The 20366-nt window shown below is 42.0% G+C and overlaps 1 protein-coding gene across 10 annotated transcripts in view; it reads left to right on the top strand.

Moving 5' to 3' along the window:
* Nucleotides 1-20366, top strand: part of PKIG (cAMP-dependent protein kinase inhibitor gamma) — a 111373-nt gene that overhangs the window by 3478 nt on the left and 87529 nt on the right. For 2 of the 10 annotated variants that reach the window (XR_007471963.1, XM_033433780.2), the window contains exons 1-2: nucleotides 4013-4159; nucleotides 9224-9300. The exons of 2 other annotated variants lie outside the window; for them this stretch is intronic. The gene's annotated coding sequence lies outside the window, so the exon portion shown is untranslated. Of the gene's footprint in view, nucleotides 1-4009; nucleotides 4160-6133; nucleotides 6214-9223; nucleotides 9301-9397; nucleotides 9418-20366 lie in introns of those variants that run through there. 6 more of the 10 variants (XM_049698717.1, XM_049698715.1, XM_049698713.1 and 3 more) reach the window with 6 other exon arrangements.

Genomic DNA, 20366 nt, shown 5'->3' with positions numbered 1-20366 from the left:
AAGTTGAGAGTTATGTTTTATTCGGCAGACATTCTTAGGACTTAAAGCCCAGGAGACAGCATCTCAGATAAAGGCTGAGAAAACTGTTCCAAAGAGGAAAGGGGGAAGCCAGGACAGATAGGAGTTTTTGCAACACAACCAAGGTAGTCGGAACAAAAGGCTACTCTTAGTAAAAGAAAACTAGATATCTCAAGTTAAGGAATTTAGCACTTTCTATGTATGGCAAGATGCCAGAGTTTGGGCTCACTGAAATCATTCCTTTGATATGCACCTCAGCTATCTGGGTGCATATCCTGTGTTTTCTCATGCTGAGATTCCTCAAGCTGCACCGCTGGGAGTGGCTGCAGTCTGATGACTACTAGATGGCAGGCATTCTTTGTTTCCTTCCTGAGTTCCCTCAGGGTTCACTGTCCTACGGGAGGCTGTAATGTAGTAGCTAGATCCTTTGTTTACTGAGATGGCAGGCAGTATTTTATTTCTCAAGTACATACAGTGAAAATGTATTAGCTTACTCCCCCCGCCCCCTGCCATCTCCCAAATCTCTTTCCAGAGTTCTTGTATGCATATGCCAGCTGTGTATGTATTACCTGCCACTCCCCGTTTACCTGTTGTAGCGTTCCAACCACGTGGTGTTGTACATTGCTTATATCACATCACGTATTCATTCATTCAAGAAATATTTACCAAGCTCTTACTATGTGCCAGGCACTGTTCCCAGTGATGAGAGAACAGCAGGGAACAGCGAAATGCTTGTCCTTAAAAGAGTTTATGCTGTAGTGAAAATGTTAGAGCAGGCAGGTAGCTAGGTATGAGCAGAGAAACAGGGGCAGGGGCCAGGTGGGAGGAAGTCAGGCATCTTGTAAACAGCAGGAGTCCATGGTCAGACAGAGAAAAGCAGGAACCTCCAGACTAACAGGAAACCACACATTTTGGGTGATAAGTGTCCTGGAAGCAGACAAAGAAAGGTGAGGAAAGGCAGGAATCTCCTGCATCCGAATGTAACCTGTTGCTCATTACACTCTCATTACAATAAAATTAGCCTTATTAAATTAGCAGATTAGAAGTACCCATCATGCACCAACGCCATGACACTTCTGATCTAAACTAAATAAGGACAAAAATCCCTCCTCCCCTCGGGAAGATGGAGTTGCGCCACCAGGGAAGCCCCTAAGAGTGGATTCTTGCTTAAATAAATTCTCACTTTACTTTCTTAACCTCCCTGCTTTGTCTCCAAATTCTTTCACAACGAGGCAAGAACCTTAAACTCACTGGGAACAAAAAGAGACAGGCAACAAATAAATGTATAAAATTCCATCAGATACTGACAAGAGCTGCGAAGAAAAATAAACCAGGAGAATAGAAGACAGAGTTGGTGGGGTCTGCTATTTTAAATAGGCAGGGCAGGTCTTTTTGAAGACCTGACATTTGAGCAGAGATGTGAAGGAAGTGAGGAAGTCATGGGGACATCTGGAGGAAGAGTGGTCCCAATGTGGAACAGCAAGAGGAAAGGCCCTGAGATAGAAGTATGCTTAACTTAAAAACCACGAAGCCAGGGTGGCTGGAGCATGGACAAGAGGGAAAACGGTGAGAGATGGGATTGGACAGCTATCCAGGGAGGTAGTTCATTTGGAGGCGGACGGGGTCTGTTGATCATGGTAACTCTAGATTTTGTTCAGCACACTTAAAGGTTTTGAGCAGGGGAAGGATGTGATCATGTTCACATTTTTTTTTTTTTTTTTTTGCGGTACGCGGACCTCTCACTGTTGTGGCCTCCCCTGTTGCGGAGCACAGGCTCCAGATGCGCAGGCTCAGCAGCCATGGCTCACGGGCCTAGCTGCTCCGCGGCATGTGGGATCTTCCCGGACCGGGGCACGAACCCGTGTCCCCTGCATCGGCAGGCGGACTCCCAACCACTGCGCCACCAGGGAAGCCCCATGTTCACATTTTTAAAGGATCGTTTTGGTTCCTGGGTGGAGAAGAGACTGGGGCAGGGTTGGAAGTTAGAGTAGAAGCAAAGACAGGGCTAGTTAGGAGACTATCGCTGTGTGAAGTGAAAAATGTTGCCTGCCATATGTCGACTGAAAAAAAATGCACAACACGAGAGTTGTGAGTTAAGTTTTATTTGGGGCAAAATGAGGACTATAGCCCGGGAGACAGCATTTCAGATAGCTCTGAGAAACGGCTCCAAAGAGGTAGGGGGGGAGGTCACTGTGTATGTGATTTTGGTGAAGGGGGGGTACATGCAGTCAAGCACACATTTTTGCAGAAGGTTGCTGCTAGTCACGAGAAGCAGACATCACCATGAAAGATTTTAGTGCTTTTCTAGATAAGAGGAAATGTAAGAATTGGACTCATAAAATCTTCTCTTAAAATATATATAACCATCTGGGGCTTCCCTGGTGGCGCAGTGGTTGAGAGTCCGCCTGCCGATGCAGGGGACACGGGTTCGTGCCCCGGCCCGGGAAGATCCCACGTGCCGTGGAGCGGCTGGGCCGGTGAGCCATGGCCGCTGGGCCTGCGCGTCCGGAGCCTGTGCTCCGCAACGGGAGAGGCCACAACAGTGAGAGGCCCGCGTACCGCAAAAAAAAAAAAAAAAAAGTAACCATCTGAAGACCTGTTCTGACAGTTTTTCCTAGAGCACAGAGTGCCTCCTTCCTGATCTCCACCCTGAACTCCTTTCAATGGGTGTTGAAGGTCAGCAGCTGCAGCAACTCATAATTTAATCCTTGTAGAGGCAGGTGGCAAGTGCCAATTTGTAGGTGACACATAACAGTAAACAAAGGATGCTGCAGCCATCAAACCACTACAGACACCCCAGATAGCGAGGCCTGAAGGAACTCAGGATGGAGACCAACGGGCTGCCAAACCTCAGCTACTGCAGTCACCCCCAGCTGTGCGCCCTGGGGGATTCAGGATGGAGAAAAGCAGGATACTGGCCCTAGATGGTTAAGGTGCATATCAAAGGAATGATTTCAGTGAGGCCAGACTCTTGCATCTTCCCATACACAGAAAAGTGCTAAATTCCTCAACTTGAGATACGTTTTTCTTTAATTAACAGTAATCTTTGTTGCAAAAACTCAAATATATTCTGACTCCTCCCTCGTTTCTTTGGAGCAGTCTCTCAGAGCTGTCTGAGAGGCTGTGTCCAGCCAAATAAAACATAATTCTCAACTTTTAGGTTGTGCTTTTTTTTTTTTTTAGTCAACAGCTATATGCATAGCTTGAAGCTAGGTCTATATGGAAACTGTATCTGTATCTACCTCAGTCCCTCTTAATTCTTTCTCTGGTAATCCATTTTACAGATGTACCATAATTAATCTGTTACTGATGGACGTTTAGACTGGTCTCAGCCCTTTTGCTGTTACAAACAATGCAACAATGAATATTCTTTATGCTCATGTTCCAAGATTATCTGCAGGATTATTCCAGGAAGTGTAACTGCTAGTCACGAGTTAAAGTACATTATTTCTCATATTGAAATTAAATCTGGTGATCGAATTCTCACCATGAGCCCAAAGAAACAAGTTTTTTTTTGGTTTCTTTTTCTAGTTTTTTTTAAAAAATTCTTTGTCCCACCACCGTTTTGGAAATTAAAGAGGGAGAGGCATGTGCCACCCTTCCCACATCAATTTTCACGTCTTTAAATATTCCCAGTCTAGCAAGCTTCCGCCTGCGGCTCCGTCATCTCCCGGAATACTCTCCATCTCAGCTGACAGAGAAACTGAGGCACAGGCAGGATATGAAGCCCAAGTTCTCCCCCGGCCTGGCTGTCCCCCTTTCCCCCAAAGCTTCCTTCCTTCTCCCGTCCCTCCGGGCCAAGTTTGAGACTGCCAACCCCACCCGGGTCCCCCTCCGCTCCGGACCCGGACTTCCGCCAGCTTTCCCCTCCTCCGCCCGCTTTCCCCTCCTCCGCCCGCTTTTCCCTCCTCCGCCCGCTTTTCCCTCCTCCGCCCGCTTTTCCCTCCTCCGCCCGCTAGGGGGCTGCGGAAGGGGCCGCGAGGCCTTCTGGTCCCTTCCGAGCCGCCGTAGCGCGAGCCGCGGGAGTTCGGCAGCTCCAGTCGCCAAGGCAACGGGCTTCGCTGCGCTCGGCGGGCGCCAGGCAGCCCGGGGGAGGCGCTGCGGGCCAGCGGCCCGGGCTCGGCTGGCGGCGGGACGGCAGGTGAGCAGGGGCAGGGCGGGCAGTCGCGGTCTTAACGCGCGGTTCCCGGCGTCGACTCGTCTCAGCGGGCGAGGGGCTGGGCCGCTGGGGACTCCCGGGAAGGAGACGGGGCCTGACCTTTATCCGCTCCCCCCACCCTTGGCGCCAGGGCTGCGCCCCCTCTTGCCCTTTACCCATCCAGCGCTTTGGTCTGTTTATTATATTTGGGGGCCATTGGCGTGATTCGAAAGTTTTTTTTTTTAAAGCTCTTCTTATTTGGGGTCGAGGAATAACTCAGAATTGCAGAAAATGTGCGTCTGTGCGACTCTTCTGGGGCCAGAGAGGATTAACTTCTTTGTCCATCAGTTTTCCCATCTGCAGAATGGGGATAATGATAGCACCTATCTTAGAAGCTTATTACAAAGCAAATAATATATTTCAAATCCTTGCAGGTAAGCCTTGGGAGCTTTCGTTGTTACTACTACTACTACAAGGAGGTCCATCATTGAGCATGTGTTGTGTATCAGGGCCTGGGCTAATTGCCAGGGGTAAAAAAGTGAATGAGACATCTTGTCTTCAGGGAACTCCACAGATTTAAGGTATAAATAGGAACTCATTGTGGTTCCAGCTATGATTTTGGACATACAGGGGACTGTGAATGCACAGAGAAGGCAGTTAACCCAGATTTCCGGAGATGAGGTTGGGGAGGATGGTCAAAGAGAGTTTCCAAAAGAAGATGACTTCCAAAATGAGACATGAAGGCTGCCTCTGTATTGGCCGGAAGATGAAGCCGGTGGAGTGCATAGTGTTCTAGGCAGAGAGAACGGCCAGTGCAAGGTCTTGGGGAGAGAGTGCAGGCTTCTTGGGCATCTGCAGGGATTTCATAGCCTGTTTAGAGACAGATTCCGGGAAGTGGAAGTGATCTGGCTCGGTGTGTTTGAGAGATAAGCAGGTGCTCTTCTTATAGAAGAAAGACTTTACTTGTATCTCCTCCTGAGTTTGGACTTTGTCATGGGGGTTAGTGGGGAGCACCAAAGGATTTAAATCAGGCAGTGAGTGTGTGTTGCGTGATCAGAGGTATGGTGTTCAAAAGATCAGGATTTTTTTTGTTCTTTCTTGGTCTCATCACTTCTCCAGTCTGTTTTTCATATTGCAGCTCTTCATTTATGGGGATTCAAAAAAATATTAACTGAGCACCTGTTATGTGCCAGGCACTGTGTAAGTAGTAAGGAATCAGGTTCCTGCCCTCATGGCATGTATTCCAGACATTAAAGGTACATTCATGGAGACGAAAGCAGTCCAGTACAACTGGAACTGAATCAGTATTGGAAGAGACCCATCCAGGGAGTTTTTTCTTTTTTCTTTTGAAGGCCCAGGTCATTCAGGGCCACTATCTTGTACACTCTAGGCAGAACCATTCACTTAGAACTACACCAAGAAGAAATGGCCAGAGAAGTGGGAGGAAAACTAGGAGAGTGTAGTAATGAAAGCCCAAGGAAGAGGTCCACTTTGCTGAATGCTGCTGAGATTTCAAGTGAAAGAAGTTAAACGTTAAAATGTGCCTTTTGCATAAGTAAATATAGAGGTCACTGAAGACCCAGTTGAGCAGATTTGGTGAAATGATGGGGGTGGAATCTATAATATCGGCAGGTTCCAAAGGTTCAATGTAATATGTCAGTGGGATGAGGACAGAGTGGGATGTGAGAAAGTAAAGGCAAAGTGTAGGCAGCTCCAAGAAGTTTGGCTGTGAAGAGAAGCGAGAAGGCTGGAGAGCAATTGGGGAATCAGGTGAAGTTGTTTGAAGCAGGAGAGAGACACAAGCAGATTTAAATGCTGATGGCAAACAGCCAGTAGTGAGGGAGAGACAGAAAATACAGGAGATGAAGGGGAAGATCAATGGCACAACTTTCCAGCGAATGTGAGAGTGGATGCGATCCACAGTACAGATCCTTTACAAAGAGTCTGATGACGGCTTTTTTGTTTTGTTTTGTTTAGTTTTGGAGACGTGGGAAGCAAGGTAATTGCTGAAAAGGAGCACACCTGTGTAATGCAACCAGAAGAAATAAGTAAAAGATGTAAGCATGGAGAGAAAGTTCTATTTTCTTTCTCAACAGATAGGAGACATTTATTGAACTAACATTGTGTTAAGCACTCTCCATGCAGTCTCAGTTGAAAACGTGATCTTTACATCAACCCTGGGAGATAGCCTCTAGTGTAATTCCTAGCTGATGGATGAGGAAATGGAGGTAAAAAATGCTTAACCAAGGTCACACAGGATTTGAATCCAGGCCTGCCTGAGCCAGAGCTTTTGCTCTTAATCGCTACCTAAATGATACGATTGTCTGCCTCTGATATGATTATCTGCTGAGAAAATTCAAGAGAATTGAGTTAAAAATAAGCTACAAGAGAGACAAAAAGCAATAGTAAGAAGATGGAATTGTAGGTGAAATGACAATAGCAACATGAAAAATAAATACCTAGGAATAAACTTTAAAATAAATGTGCCTAGCTAGTCAGATAGAATAAGAGTTGGCTGGAGGTTTGGAGGTATGGGTCAGGATGGGTGTTTGTCTGAAGAGGAGGTATTTTTGCCTTGGGAAAATCGGGGTATAGATACCAGAAAAAAAGGCATGTAAAAAAACCAGATGTCTGTTATGGACATGATGAGAAAATATGCAAACTTGTTGACTGTGATGTTTTTATAATATTGAAAAACTGAAAGCCGACTGGTTAAATCATGATGCAGTTATATGATGGGTACTATCAGCTGTTATAAAGGAGGCGGGAGCCATATATATGAGAAGGATGTTTACATCATATGGTTAGGTGTGAAAAACAGATGACCATATGTTTCTATTTTTTTTTTAAGTGTATACATATTTATAGGAAAAATGTCTAGAAAGATGAGTTGTTTAAAACAATTTTTTATTTTTAATTGTGGTCAAATACCCATAAACTTATCATAACCGTTTTTAAGTGTTAAGGATATTCACAGTGTTGTGCAGTCAACCTCCAGAACTTTTTCATCTTGTGGAACTGAAACTTTATACCCATTAAAACAACTCCACGGGGGCTTCCCTGGTAGCGCAGTGGTTGAGAGTCCGCCTGCCGATGCAGGGGACAGGGGTTCGTGCCCCGGTCCGGGAAGATCCCGCATGCCGCAGAGCGGCTGGGCCCATGAGCCATGGCCGCTGAGCCTGCGCGTCCGGAGCCTGTGCTCCGCAACGGGAGAGGCCACAACAGTGAGAGGCCCGTGTACCACACAAAAAAAATCAAACAAAAAAACAACTCCACGTTTCCCCCTCCCCCTAGCTCCTGGCAACTGCCATTCTACTTTCTGTTTCTATGGATTTGGCCACTCTGGATACTTCATATAAGTGGAATCATACAGTACTTGTCTTTTTGCGATTGGCTTTTTTCACTTAACATCATGTCCTCAAGGTTTGTGTATGTTGTAGCATGTGTCAGAATTTCCTTCCTTTTTAAGGCTAAATAACATTCCATGTGTGGATATACACATTTTGTACCTACATTGTATTTATGAACACATTTTGTTTATCCATTCCATAGATGGACATTTGGGTTGCTTTCCCCTTTTGGCTATTTTGAATAATGCTGCTACAAACATGAATGTGCCAGAAAGATAAGTTCTTTATGTCTGTGTCCTGAGATCATGGGGAGACTTTTATTCCTTTCCTTATTGCCTTATTTTTCTTTTTTATGAGCATGAATGGCTTTCATAATTGGAAAAAGCAACCTATTTAGGGAGATGGGGGAGTAAAAGTTAAAAAAAAAGGGCCTGGTCTAGGGCAGTGGCAGCAGGAATGGAATGGAGTGGGCAGATTTGAGAGACATTTCAGGAGAATCAACAGGACTTGACAACTAAGAGGTAAGGGAGAAAGGAGTGGAGGATGAAGCCTTGGGGGCCTGTAGGGAGAAGGGGCTTAGACTGGGGGAGGAGGGAGGAAATAAGGCTGGAGAGCCACCTGAGCCTTTTTGTTCAGGAGTTTGGACTCTTTCCTGGAAGCAGAGGGAAACCATTGAAAGGAAGGGAAATGACTTAATCAGATTCGCATTATAGAAAGATCACCCTGGCTCTCGCCAACCCATTCTGCAAGCTGAAGCCAGATAGTGACAGATTTCCCTTTGTGTTACTTAGACTTGAACCTTTGTTAATTTCCTTTTATTTGAGATGAAGCATTAATGCTGGAAGATGCAAATCTATTCTTCTCAAAGCACCTGGAATATTTTAAACAAAGTCCTATTTAGATTACCTTGATTCCTAATTGCATTCAGTTGTATCTTAACACAGTCTCCTGAAAATTACTTTCTACCTTTAGCAGGGGAAATATAATTGGGAAAGTAAACAAGAAATATAAACAGCTCAAGTTAGAGACTTTCAAATTTTTTTTTAAAGATTTTATTTATTTATTTTTGGCTGTGTTGGGTCTTTGGTGCTGTGCGCAGCCTTTCTCTAGTTGTGGCGAGCAGGGGCTAGTCTTCATTGCAGTGCGAGGGCTTCTCATTGCAATGGCTTCTCTTGTTGCAGAGCACAGGCTCTAGGCGCACAAGCTTCAGTAGTTGTGGCACGCGGCTTCAGTACTTGTGGCTCACGGGCTCTAGAGCACAGGCTCAGTAGTTGTGGCGCCCGGGCTCAGTTGCTCCGCGGCATGTGGGATCTTCCCGGACCAGGGCTCGAACCCATGTCTCCTGCATTGGTAGGTGGATTCTTAACCACTGTGCCACCAGGGGAGCAGCAAGACCTGCAATTGATTGCAATATCTTTGACACTCTCCTTTGGGGAGAAAGGGGCCAGTGAAGTAAACAGTGTCTTATTAAAGGATTACTACAAAACAAAAATTGTTGAGAGTTAAAATGGATTCAGCTTATTACCTATTTCTATTCCCACAAACCTGTAATGTGTCTCTGCTTCCAGAGCATTGCAGAGAGGGAATTAACTATCGTGCTGATGTTCTTAAGCGTTTTGCAGTTTATGAGAGCTGCATGTCCAAAAGATGTGAACCCATGATCTCATTTCATTCCTCCCAGTAACTCTTCAATAGGGATTATCATTTCTGTTTTCAGATGAGGAAATTGAAGATCAAAGGATTTAAGAAACCTCCCAGCTCCTACATCTAATGAATTCCGGAGTTCGAATCCAGGTTTTCTTATTTCCTTTTTATATTATAGCTTCTTATTATGGAAAGTTTTAAACATATACAAAAGTACAAACATGGTATAATACCTTATACCCCAGCTTCAACAGATACCAACATATGGTCAGTTTTATTTGATCTATAGCCTCCACTCCCTCCCCACCTTAGATTATATTAAAGAAAATCCTAGACATCATATCATTTCATCTATAAATACTTTAATATACATCTAAGAGGTAAGCGTTTTTTTCACCCCCTTTTTCTCCCTATAATCACACCTAAGAATATGAACATAGTAATTCCTAAATATTACCTAGTATCTGTTTGGTATTCAGTTTCCTCAGTTATCTCATAAATGTCTTTTTACAGTTGGTTTGTTTGAATTGGGATCCAAACAAGGACCACCTGTTACATCTGGGTGATAGTCTCGTAAATCTTTGAATCTTTAGCAATTTCGTCTCTTCTTCACCCCCCCTGCCCCCCCCTTGCCCTTTATTTGTTGAAAAATCAGGTCATTTGTCCTGTACAACGACTCTGGATTTGGCTGGTTATATCCCTTTAACGTGTTCCTCCATTGCCTTTATTTTTTTGTCCATTGTACTTTATGGGTGGTGCTGTGTACATCAGCAGGCAGTAAAGGTTGGCTCTCACCTTATGTGATACTAAGATTGATCATTGGGTTCAGGTGTTTGTTGGAACAATCCCTTCATTGTAAGTTTCTCATTAGCCTTTCACAGAATGGTTTTAGCAGCTGTTAATTATCATTGCCAAGATCGATTTCATTGGGGGGGGTGTTGCAAAATGAATACAGGTTTTCCTGATGCCAAGTCATGTGCTCTGTTAAATCCCACTGTCTCCTGATTAAAGGAAACCTTTGCACGACTGTCATGTATTTTCCTCTCTGGTAGGTGGAGAAAATTCCCTCAGTTAATAATTCAGCTTAATATATATTTTTTAAGAAAACAGCCTGTATGTTCTGTCCAACACTGGTTACTTACAACATTGCTTTTCTGGGTTGGTCTTATGTGCTGGCAAAACCACACTGTGAAGGGCTGCTTGTACCAGTGCTTTTCAAACCATAGGTTGTTACCTACAGTAGGTTGGGAATTAGTAGGTAGAGGAATTATTTGGGAGAGGAGTTCCAGCATATTTTTTTCTTTTAGTGGGAAAAAACCCCCAGTAGAACAGAAAAAAGATTATATCTCATATATTAAGAATATGCTTTCTTTTGTAAAACTTTTTTTCAGCCCTTTTTATGTATGTGTAAGCCAATGGTATAAAATGTATTCCACATTGCGGGCATGTTCCAGTGTTTAGATGACCACCCTGAGATGTAGCAAATTTCTCAGCCAAGCATTCAATTATGTTCAAATCTACTACTTACAAAATAGTGCAGTACATTGATCCATTTTAGAATGTCGTTTAAAAGATTTTTTGGGTGACCACCAGTTAACCAAAATTACATTACTCCCAATAACCTAATCCTCTACTATTCCAGTTGGATTGAATACATGGAGAAATGTGAACTCTCCAGGGATTTTCATATATAGATACTTTCGATTGTCTGTTACCCTTGAGGTGGGGTAGATGATTTCAGCCAACACTGACATCATTGAAAGCATGCTGGAGTCTCATCGGTATGAGTTGGTTGGGAAGAGGAGAGAAGTCAGGACTGGGCCTGTGGAGAAACTGACTCAGCCTCTTGGCTGGCTTCTGGGGCATGGGAGTGGGGTGAGGGCAGCCATTCCTCCCAGGCTCACAGTGGTAACAAAAGTAGTCCTAATATTTGTTCCTGCCCTGATTAGGATTGGCTAGGACATGAGTGGGCGGGGTATTTAGTGACACCAGCCACAGAGGCCTAGGAAATGCAGATGTTGCACTGTGTCGTGCAGTTAACATTTTAAAGCAATGGAGACTGGAATCAGAGAGTGTTTGTTGCTCAGAATCAACCAGTAAACGCGGGAGCAAAGTTTCAAGGCTTTACCGTATTCTGAATATTGTAATATTCTGAATAAATGTATGGCGTTGAGTAAGTTCTTTAATAATAGTACCTACTGCATAGAGTTGTTCTAAGGATTGACTATGTAGTTAAATCACTTAACATAGTGCCTGTTCATGGGAACCCTTCAGTAAATATTAGCTGCTATTATTATTATTTTTCTTCTTTTTTTTTTCATTTTTTTCTTCTTTCTTTTTTGATAATGAACTTAATTTATGTATATTTTTAACCTCTCCTTATTGATTAAATGATTAAAACAGTATTAGAAGGATTTTTAAAATACGGGATATAATTGACATATGACATTGTATCAGTTTTAGGTGTGCAACATAATGATTTGATATATATATGTATTATGAAACGATTAACCACAAGTTTAGTTAACAAACATCACCGCACATAGTTACAATTTTTTTTTCTTGTAATGAAAACTTTTAAGATTTACTCTCTTAACAAATTTCAAATATACAAATACGTTATTTTTACTAGTCACCATGCTATACATTATATCCCCAGGACTTACTAGTCTTATAACTGGAAGTTTGTACCTTTTGATTACCTTCACCCATTTCACCTATCTACCCCTGCCCCCGACCCCTGCCACCTGTCTCTGGCAACTGGCAACCACCAGTCTGTTCTCTGTATCTATGGGTTTGGTCTTCTTTTTGGATTCCACATATAAGTGAGATCATACAGTATTTGTCTTCTGTCTGACTTATTTCGCTTAGCATAATGCCCTCAAGATTCATCCATGTTTTTTGTTTTGTTTTTAGTTTTTGCTTTATAACAAAGTGAACCGGCTATACATATACATATATCCCCATATCTCCTCCCTCTTGCATCTCCCTCCCACCCTCCCTATCCCACCCCTCTAGGTGGTCACAAAGCACCGAGCTGATGAGCTGATCTCCCTGTGCTATGCAGCTGCTTCCCACTAGCTATCTGTTTTACATTTGGTAGTGTATATATGTCCATGCCACTGTCTCACTTCTTCCCAGCTTACCCTTCCCCCTCCCCGTGTCCTCAAGTCCATTCTCTACATCTGCATCGTTATTCCTGTGCTGCCCCTAGGTTTTTCAGAACCTTTTTTTTTTTTAGAGTCTATATATATGTGTTAGCATAAGGTATTTGTTTTTCTCTTTCTGACTTACTTCACTCTGTAATCCATGTTGTTTTAAATGACAGTGTTTCCTTTTTATGGCTGACTAGTATTTCATTGTGTGTGTGTATATGTATACACACACCATATTTTCTTTATCCATTCATCTGTCGATGGACACTTAGGTTGTTTCCATGTCTTGGCTATTGTAAATAATGCTGCCGTGAACATGGGGATGCAGATGATTTTCCAAAATAGAGATTTCATTTCCTTTGGGCAAATACCCAGAAGTGGAATTGCTGGGTCATATGGTAGTTCTGTTTTTAATTTTTTGAGAAACTTCCACGCTGCTTTCCATACCACCAACAGTGCCCAAGTGTTCCCATTTTTCCACGTCCTTGTCAGCACTTGTAATCTGTTGTCTTTTTGAGAAAAGCGGTCTTAACAAGTGTGAGGTGATATCATTGTGGTTTTGATTTGCATTTCCCTGATGATTAGTGATGTTGAGCACCTTTTCAGGTACCTGTTGGCCATTTGTATGCCTTCCTTGGGAAAATGTCTATTCAAGTCCTCTGACAGTTTTTTTTAGTCAGATTGTTTGTTTTTCTTTGCATTGCATGAGTTCTTTATATATCTTGGAAATTAACCCCTTATCAGGTATGTGATTTGCAAATATTTTCTCCCATTCTGTAGGTTGCCTTTTCATTTTTTTGATGGTTTCCGTTGCTGTACAGAGCTTTTCAGTTTGATGTAGTCCCACATGTTTATTTTTGCTTTTGTTGCCTTTGTTTTTGGTGTCAGATCCAGTCTTTGCCAAGACTGATATCAAGGAGGTTACCCCTCCTTGTTTTCTTCTAGGAGTTTTATGCTTTCAGGTCTTACGTTCAAGTCTTTAATCCATTTTGAGTTGATTTTTGTATATGGTGTAAGAAGTGGTCAAGGTTTATTCTTCTGCATGCGGCTGCCCAGTTTTCCCAACACTGTTGAAGGCACGATCTTTTTTCTATTGTATATTCTTGACTCCTTTGAATAAAATTAATTGACCATATATGTGTGGGTTTATTTCTGGGCAGTTCAACTCAATTCTCTTCCATTGATCTATGTGTCTGTTATTTCTGAAATATGTTTGACAGTGTTGATTGGTTTTCTTTTTGGATTCCTGCTACCCCCTGCTCAGTTTCATTTTTCAGCTGCTGCCTTGGCTTCCATATGGACTGGTGGCACACGCCTCTTACTGAAAAAATGATTCTTTTGGTTTGAGACAGCTAATACCTGCCAGTATTAGAGAGATTAGCACCTAGTTGAGTGGCTCTGAAGATGGTAGGATTTGGGGGAGATATATAGGCAGATGATACCTTGTAAACAAAGAAACAGAGCAAAATGTTTCTTTTTTGTTTTTAATTTAATTTTTACTTGTATCAGAGTAATTCTAGGCTGTAACATTCTCTATTTGGGCATCTCAACTGCCTGGAGAATGAAGGTTTCATATACAAATGTCATTTAAAAATATAACTTCTAAGTTTTCATAAACAATTTATTATGAGGCTGTTTAGTCGTATATGAGGCAGCTGGGGTGATTTATTTAAAAAGTGATTCTCTGTAGCCAGTGTACTTCTAGGACTAGACTGTGTTTCTGTTTGAACTCTTGTACCAAAGCCTAGCATTCTACTGCTTACTGATTGTATTTTGCTGCCTAAGAAAATAAATACTATATATATTATAAGTTAGTTTATCTAAAACATAATACCTGTTTCCTTGTGGGTTGGTTTTTTTTTTTTTGCGGTACGCGGGCCTCTCACTGTTGTGGCCTCTCCCGTTGCGGAGCACAGGCTCTGGACGCGCAGGCTCAGCCGGCCATGGCTCAGGGGCCCAGCCGCTCCGCGGCATGTGGGATCTTCCCGGACCAGGACACGAACCCGTGTCCCCTGCATCGGCAGGCGGACTCTCAACCACTGCGCCACCAGGGAAGCCTTCCTTGTGGTTTTTAAGTTAAAATCTGAGGCATTAGATCTTTTCAATTGAGGTTCTTTTCTTATGGATAATCTATTCAAGCTGAAGGCACTATGACTGAAAGTAACTGAAACTTAATTCAAATGGTATTTCCAGAGAGGCTCCTAAAAATGGTGTAGCTTTCCTATGGCTTCAGAGCCATTGGTCTCTTTCAGCCAGTATTTCGAAAATGCTAGAACTTGTAGGAATGCAGAGTTGTATAGCGGGAAGAACAAGACCTTGGATTTCAGGCAGATCACGGTGACCTCGGGCAAGGTCTTGTAGTCTTGGTTTCCTTATCTGTGAAATATCTCATGAGGTCCTTTGAGAGTTAACCATTATAAAATGAGACCACTACAAGGGGCTTATTAAATGTGAGTTATCTTCTCTTCTCCCATTCCCAATTCCACAAGCCTACCTGCTATGTGCTTCTACTTACCACCAAAAGGAAACTTGAAAAAGAAGAGTTGGTTATCTAATCTGAATTTGCAACACAAATTAAACATATGTAATTATATTGCTTTCTTGTGTGCATAGGGTTTAACATTCAGTGGTTCTTGATGATCTCTGCTTGTTGTATGTGGTATGTATGTCCATCTTTTCCAAACCAAAAAGTTGGGACTTGTGTTCTGATGAGTATAGTATACTTAGAGGGTCAAGAGAACAGAATATTTTAAAAATAGTGCAGTCTCACGGAAATCATAGATGTGTTCTTATGTGTCCAAAGGAAGCAGTACAAAGGCATGGTTAGGGGGCATTGGAGTCCTTTGGACATGAGTTCAAATCTTGGCCCTTTCTACTTTCTTCTACAAGTTACTTAACCTTTCTTTCTTTTTTTTTTAATGTTTGAAAAATGTTTTATTTTGCTTGATAACTGTCGAAAAGCCCTTATGTGATTAGCATGTGAATAGGAGGATCATCTTTTAAAAAAAATTCTAACTTTTAATTGTTTTATTGAATGAATTTCTAAAAATTCTAAATTGCTTTATAATTTTCAGAAGTTTCACAAACATTATTTTATATAATTTCATAATAACCCTTTTCCCCCCTGCCCCTGTGTTGCCTCTCCCCCTTCCCTCTCCCCACTAGTAACCACTAGTTTGTTGTCTGTGTCTGTGAGTCTGCTTCTTTTTTTACTTAACCTTTCTTTCTAAGCTTCAGCATTTCCTCACTTGTAAAATGGATGTAATGAGAGTTCCTCATCTCTTGTGAGGATTGCATGAGATAAAGGGCTCAGCACAAGGTCTGGCAGGTAGTCAGTACTTGACATTATCTGCCAACTGTTAGGATTCTTATAAGACCTTTGAAACGTGCACTTATTCAGTAACCTTCTTTGGAAAAGCCTGTAGACGAACAAAAAGTTCTCCTAAATAACTCAGTATTTGGTAACTTACTGTATAATAACTTCTTTATCAGGCCTGTATGGAAAAGGCACAGAAATATTAAGGACCCAGTGCCCAACTTTGCATGCCCCTTGGGAAGACCTCACTCATTTGCCTTTCTCACAATATTTTAATAACACTTAGTACCTAGTCGATTGCCTCTAAGATGATCTCTCTAGAGTGGGGATATTTTTTGGCTCACATAACTTGTACTTGCCCCAGAAGTAGGACAGAGTTCAGCATTAATGTAATCCACTGTCTCAGGCTGCTTGCCCTGTGAATCTCTTGGTTGAGTCCTCCCTGGGGTGTTGGCTTCATCCTCAGGCCAGCAGCAAAATATGGGCAGCAGTTCTGGGCCCCAGATCCATGTACGGCACCTACCAAAGCGGTAGAAAGATCCTTACTTCCTCTGATCTGCTAAGAATGAGAATTTTCTCAGAACCCCCCACCCCCCATACTCATCCTACAATGTCATTGGCCTGAATTGGGTCATGTGCCCATTCCTGAACCACTTCCTGTCACCAGGGCAACGCCATGCCTTATTGGCTTCGGCCTGGTTCTTAAACAAGTTATTTACGAGGGGGATGAAATTATCTTTAGGCCAATCAGGAACAGAATTGCGTGTCTGTTAGGAAGAAAGTTTTTCTGTGACTAGGAGGAATGGACACTGAGTAGACTGGTCAGCTAGGATTTGCTTTGGCTGCTGGTAACAAGGCTTTAAATAAGACGAGTTATTTATTTTTCTTTCAAAAAACATTAAGTCCTAAATAGGCAATCTGTTGCTGGCATGGCAGTGCCACAGTGCCACAGTCTAGCCTTTTCTCTCTTTCTGCTTCACCATCCTTAGCACACGGCTGGCACTCTCATGGTCACCTTGTGGTCACAAGTGGGCTTCTGGCTCTCTAACCAAACAGTCCTTCCTTGAAGCAGGAAGAAGTAGGAGAAGGGAGGGCAAAGGACACCCTTTCAAGTACCAGAAGTCCCAGCCAGCACGTACAGTTTACATCTCATTATCCATTTATATCTGTGAAGGAGGCTGGTGAATGTAGTTTCTTAGCTGGACGTGTCGCTGTTCCCAGCAGCAGAGGAATTCTCTTGCTGTGGAAGAGAGAGAAAATGGCTGTAGGTTTGGCAACGTGCAGTGCCCACCACGCAGCCAACCGTGTCCTCCATACCCTCCATTTGGAGGAAACCACAGTTCTGTATGTGTTTACTGTCTTTCTGTTCATGGTTTTTTAATCCAGTAATGAGACATACTTGATATAATGTTTTATAATTCATATTTTCCATTTAACCACATTGTGATATATATATATGTATATATATATCACGATGTGGCCAATGTAATTGCAACAAGCCACATGTTACTGTTTAAATTTTAGTTAATTAAAGTTAAATTAAAAATCCAGTTTCTCAATCTCAGTAGCCACATGTGACTGGTGATTACTGAATCCAGCAGCCCAGGTATAAAACATTTCCATCATTGCAGAAAGTTCTGTTGGACGGCACTGCTCTAGAGCACCAGCGCACTGCAGCTCTCCTCCGTTTGGTTTTAGGGAGTTTTAGTGGTCCGAGTCACTAACCTAGAACCAGGCTGCCTGGGTTTGAATTCTCAGTCTGCCATTTCCTAGTTGTAAGATCTCGAGCAAGTTACTTAACTTCCCTGTGCCTCAGTTTCCTTATTTGTAAAGTGATGGTCACAGTAGTACTTAAGACTGTTATTGCGTAGTAAAGGACTTAATGTACGTACAGTACTTAGAACAGTGGCTGGCACATACTAGACACATGATAAGTATTTGCCATGACGATGATGATGAGAATCAACAAGAGTCAGTTGGCTTTGCCCCCAAGCCTGTTTATCCCAGTTTTACTTGTTATTGTAATTACAAAATAATTGTGAGGTAAACTAATGAAAAAAAATGAGGACAAAAAAGAAAAAAAAGACATTGCTTTTGTGAAAAATAAGTTGAATGTTTAAAAGACCTGGTAAAAGTGAAAGAGTATAAAAAGTTCTTGTCAATTTAGAGGTGGAAGAGACCGCTGAAAAGACTGGGAGAAAAAATTCATCAAAATGTAGGATTTTTGCTTTTGGACTACTTCACAAGTGGCTTTCCAGTAAAAACTGGAAATCATTTCCTGTAATGGATTCTACCATTACTAATCCTGATCCCATCAGGGTGAGAGCTTCTATTTTATTTCTTTTCAAATTGTTATGTAGGGATTACTGTGCATCAGTTGAAATGAATGATATCACCAAACGCTGTTGGTGGACATTTATATTATTTCTCAGTGTTTTGTGTTAGAGATGGTGCGCCGTTGAGCTTCTTTACAGCAAAACCTTCTCCAATCAGTATGTTTTAATCTAAGGACTTGGGAGGAATGCTAGCCCCTTTTTACCGAGAGGCCTGGATTTTGGTCTAGAAATCATTATAATCCCATAAAAGAGGGCATGTGGACATTCCAGTCCTAATTTTGCTTTTGGATTTAGTTCCATTTCTTGTTGTGGGCCACTCGCAGATTTTAGATCATGTTTAGTGTTTAATACACCAAAAAGTTTGGACTGTCCTAGAAAAATCAGTGTAACACAATTTGTTCTGACGCGACTTCTTTTTCCAATTCACATAGCACTTTGTTTGAACTTTTCTATTTATTACATTTATCACAAATAGTCCTCCTTTGTAATTACTTTTGCATTCGTTTTGATTCTGCTACCAAACCCTTAGCTTGTTGAGGACAGCAGTCCTTCATTGGACCCTTTACACGTCCTAACATACGGGCCCTCACTTTATGTTCATGGAAAGAGTGAATGAATGTCACTTTCTATTATTACATAGCCATCTTTCATAATATTTCCTTTGAATTCATTGTTAGTAGATAGTGTTCTATCCTCTTCAATAGCTTAGATTCCATGTGAGAGCAAAAAAATGGTAAATGTTTATAAGGTGACTTGAAAACATAAAGGTAGAGAGAATAGTGTAAAGAAACCCCCATCACATGTCATCTAGCTTCAACAATTAACATTTTAGAGCTAATTTTTGATTTGGGTAGAGAGAACGTGAAGACTTTGTGGTGCCCGTTTTGATTTTGTGGGGAAGGAAGCAGGGCCTGTATGACGGGCAGCGTGGAGAAAGAGGAGGCTGGTGGCCCAGAGGCAAACCTGCCTGCCTCCATCACAGGGTTGTTGTGAGGGTTTCATGAGCTGACACATGAACAGTGTCAAGAACAATGCCCAGCACATGGTGAGTGCAACTCAGGTGCTGCCCCTGTCACCGCCATTACTGCCATTGCCATTACTGTCACTGCTGCATAGCTTGAGGGGGCTGCGTTTGGTGGCTGTGGCACTTAGTAACCTTGGACATCAGACTTTCAGAACTGAAGTTTCTTCATCTGAAAAATAGGAATGCTAATAGCATCCTGTCTACCACACAGGGCAGTGGAATCATGCATGTAAATGTGTTCTGGATTAATGAACATTAATCACAATTTTCTGGGGTGGTGTTCTGATCTGGAGGAACTGTGCTCTTTGGAGCGTTTTGGGAGTCAAGCCTGTCCCTTGTATGGATACTTGTTTGAAGACTTCCTGATATTAGTGGGCCCCAGAGTCATTTGTCAGCCTAGCAAATAAACATTATAGTACAATAAGCTTCATTTCCATTTGCAAAATGTTTGTTTCTAAAGCATGAAAACAATTTCGCTTTATATAGCTTGTTCATATTTGCACTGGAAATGAAATACTTATCAACCAAGTTGATAAAGGGATAAAAATAGTTTTCCTAAGGAACGGTTTGCTGGGGATTAATGTTGGAAAAATTTTGTAGCAGAATCTGTTTCACCATCTTTGAAATATAAACAGTATCCTCATTTGTCTATATTTTTCATATAAAACTTTGCTCAACTCTTAATTAAAAATAGCTTTTCCTTTCCCAAAGCCAGAATTCCTCTAAAAAAATCAGTTTTCTTTTCTTTTAAATGAAGACTACGTTTTAAACACTCTGCTCTCTCCTCAGTACTGCAAAGAATTCTAATTATGCAGAACATTCATCCAAACCACACACACACACACACACACACACACACACACACACACACACACACACACACACACACACACACACACACACATATCTGTCTGAGATAAGAATTAGTAGATACTGTGGGAAGAGACATGGAATATCCCTGATGGTTGTAATAAATTTCTGCAGTGTTTGACAGGACAATTAACTGTCGTGTCTCCTGGGTATGAGAGTTATATAAGTCCAGGTCAGAAAGTCAGTGCCCTAAACTTAAATTCTCAGGAAGACCTTCCCTTTTCAAACTACCACTTGCCATTAGGTTTCACTTTTTAAAAGTTTGATTTTTGTTCTTTCAGTTAGTAAAAATTTGGCCTTCTTACCATTTGTAGTTTATAACGTCTTGAACTTTTATAAACATCTTCATTCAAAGAAACTAGCCCCCCATTCTGTACCTCCAAATAACAGAAACAAATAAATACAAAATGCAGTTTTAGCTCAAAAAGAGCAAGATCTTAATTCCACTATTTGGCCCCAATGACATATGATCTCTTAGCTTTATTTCCCATAGCCTGTTCTATTTAAATGTTTTA

The sequence above is a fragment of the Orcinus orca genome, chromosome 16, assembly GCF_937001465.1.
Source record: "Orcinus orca chromosome 16, mOrcOrc1.1, whole genome shotgun sequence".
NCBI classification, from domain to species: domain Eukaryota; kingdom Metazoa; phylum Chordata; class Mammalia; order Artiodactyla; family Delphinidae; genus Orcinus; species Orcinus orca.
This window is presented reverse-complemented; position numbering and strand designations above follow the sequence as displayed.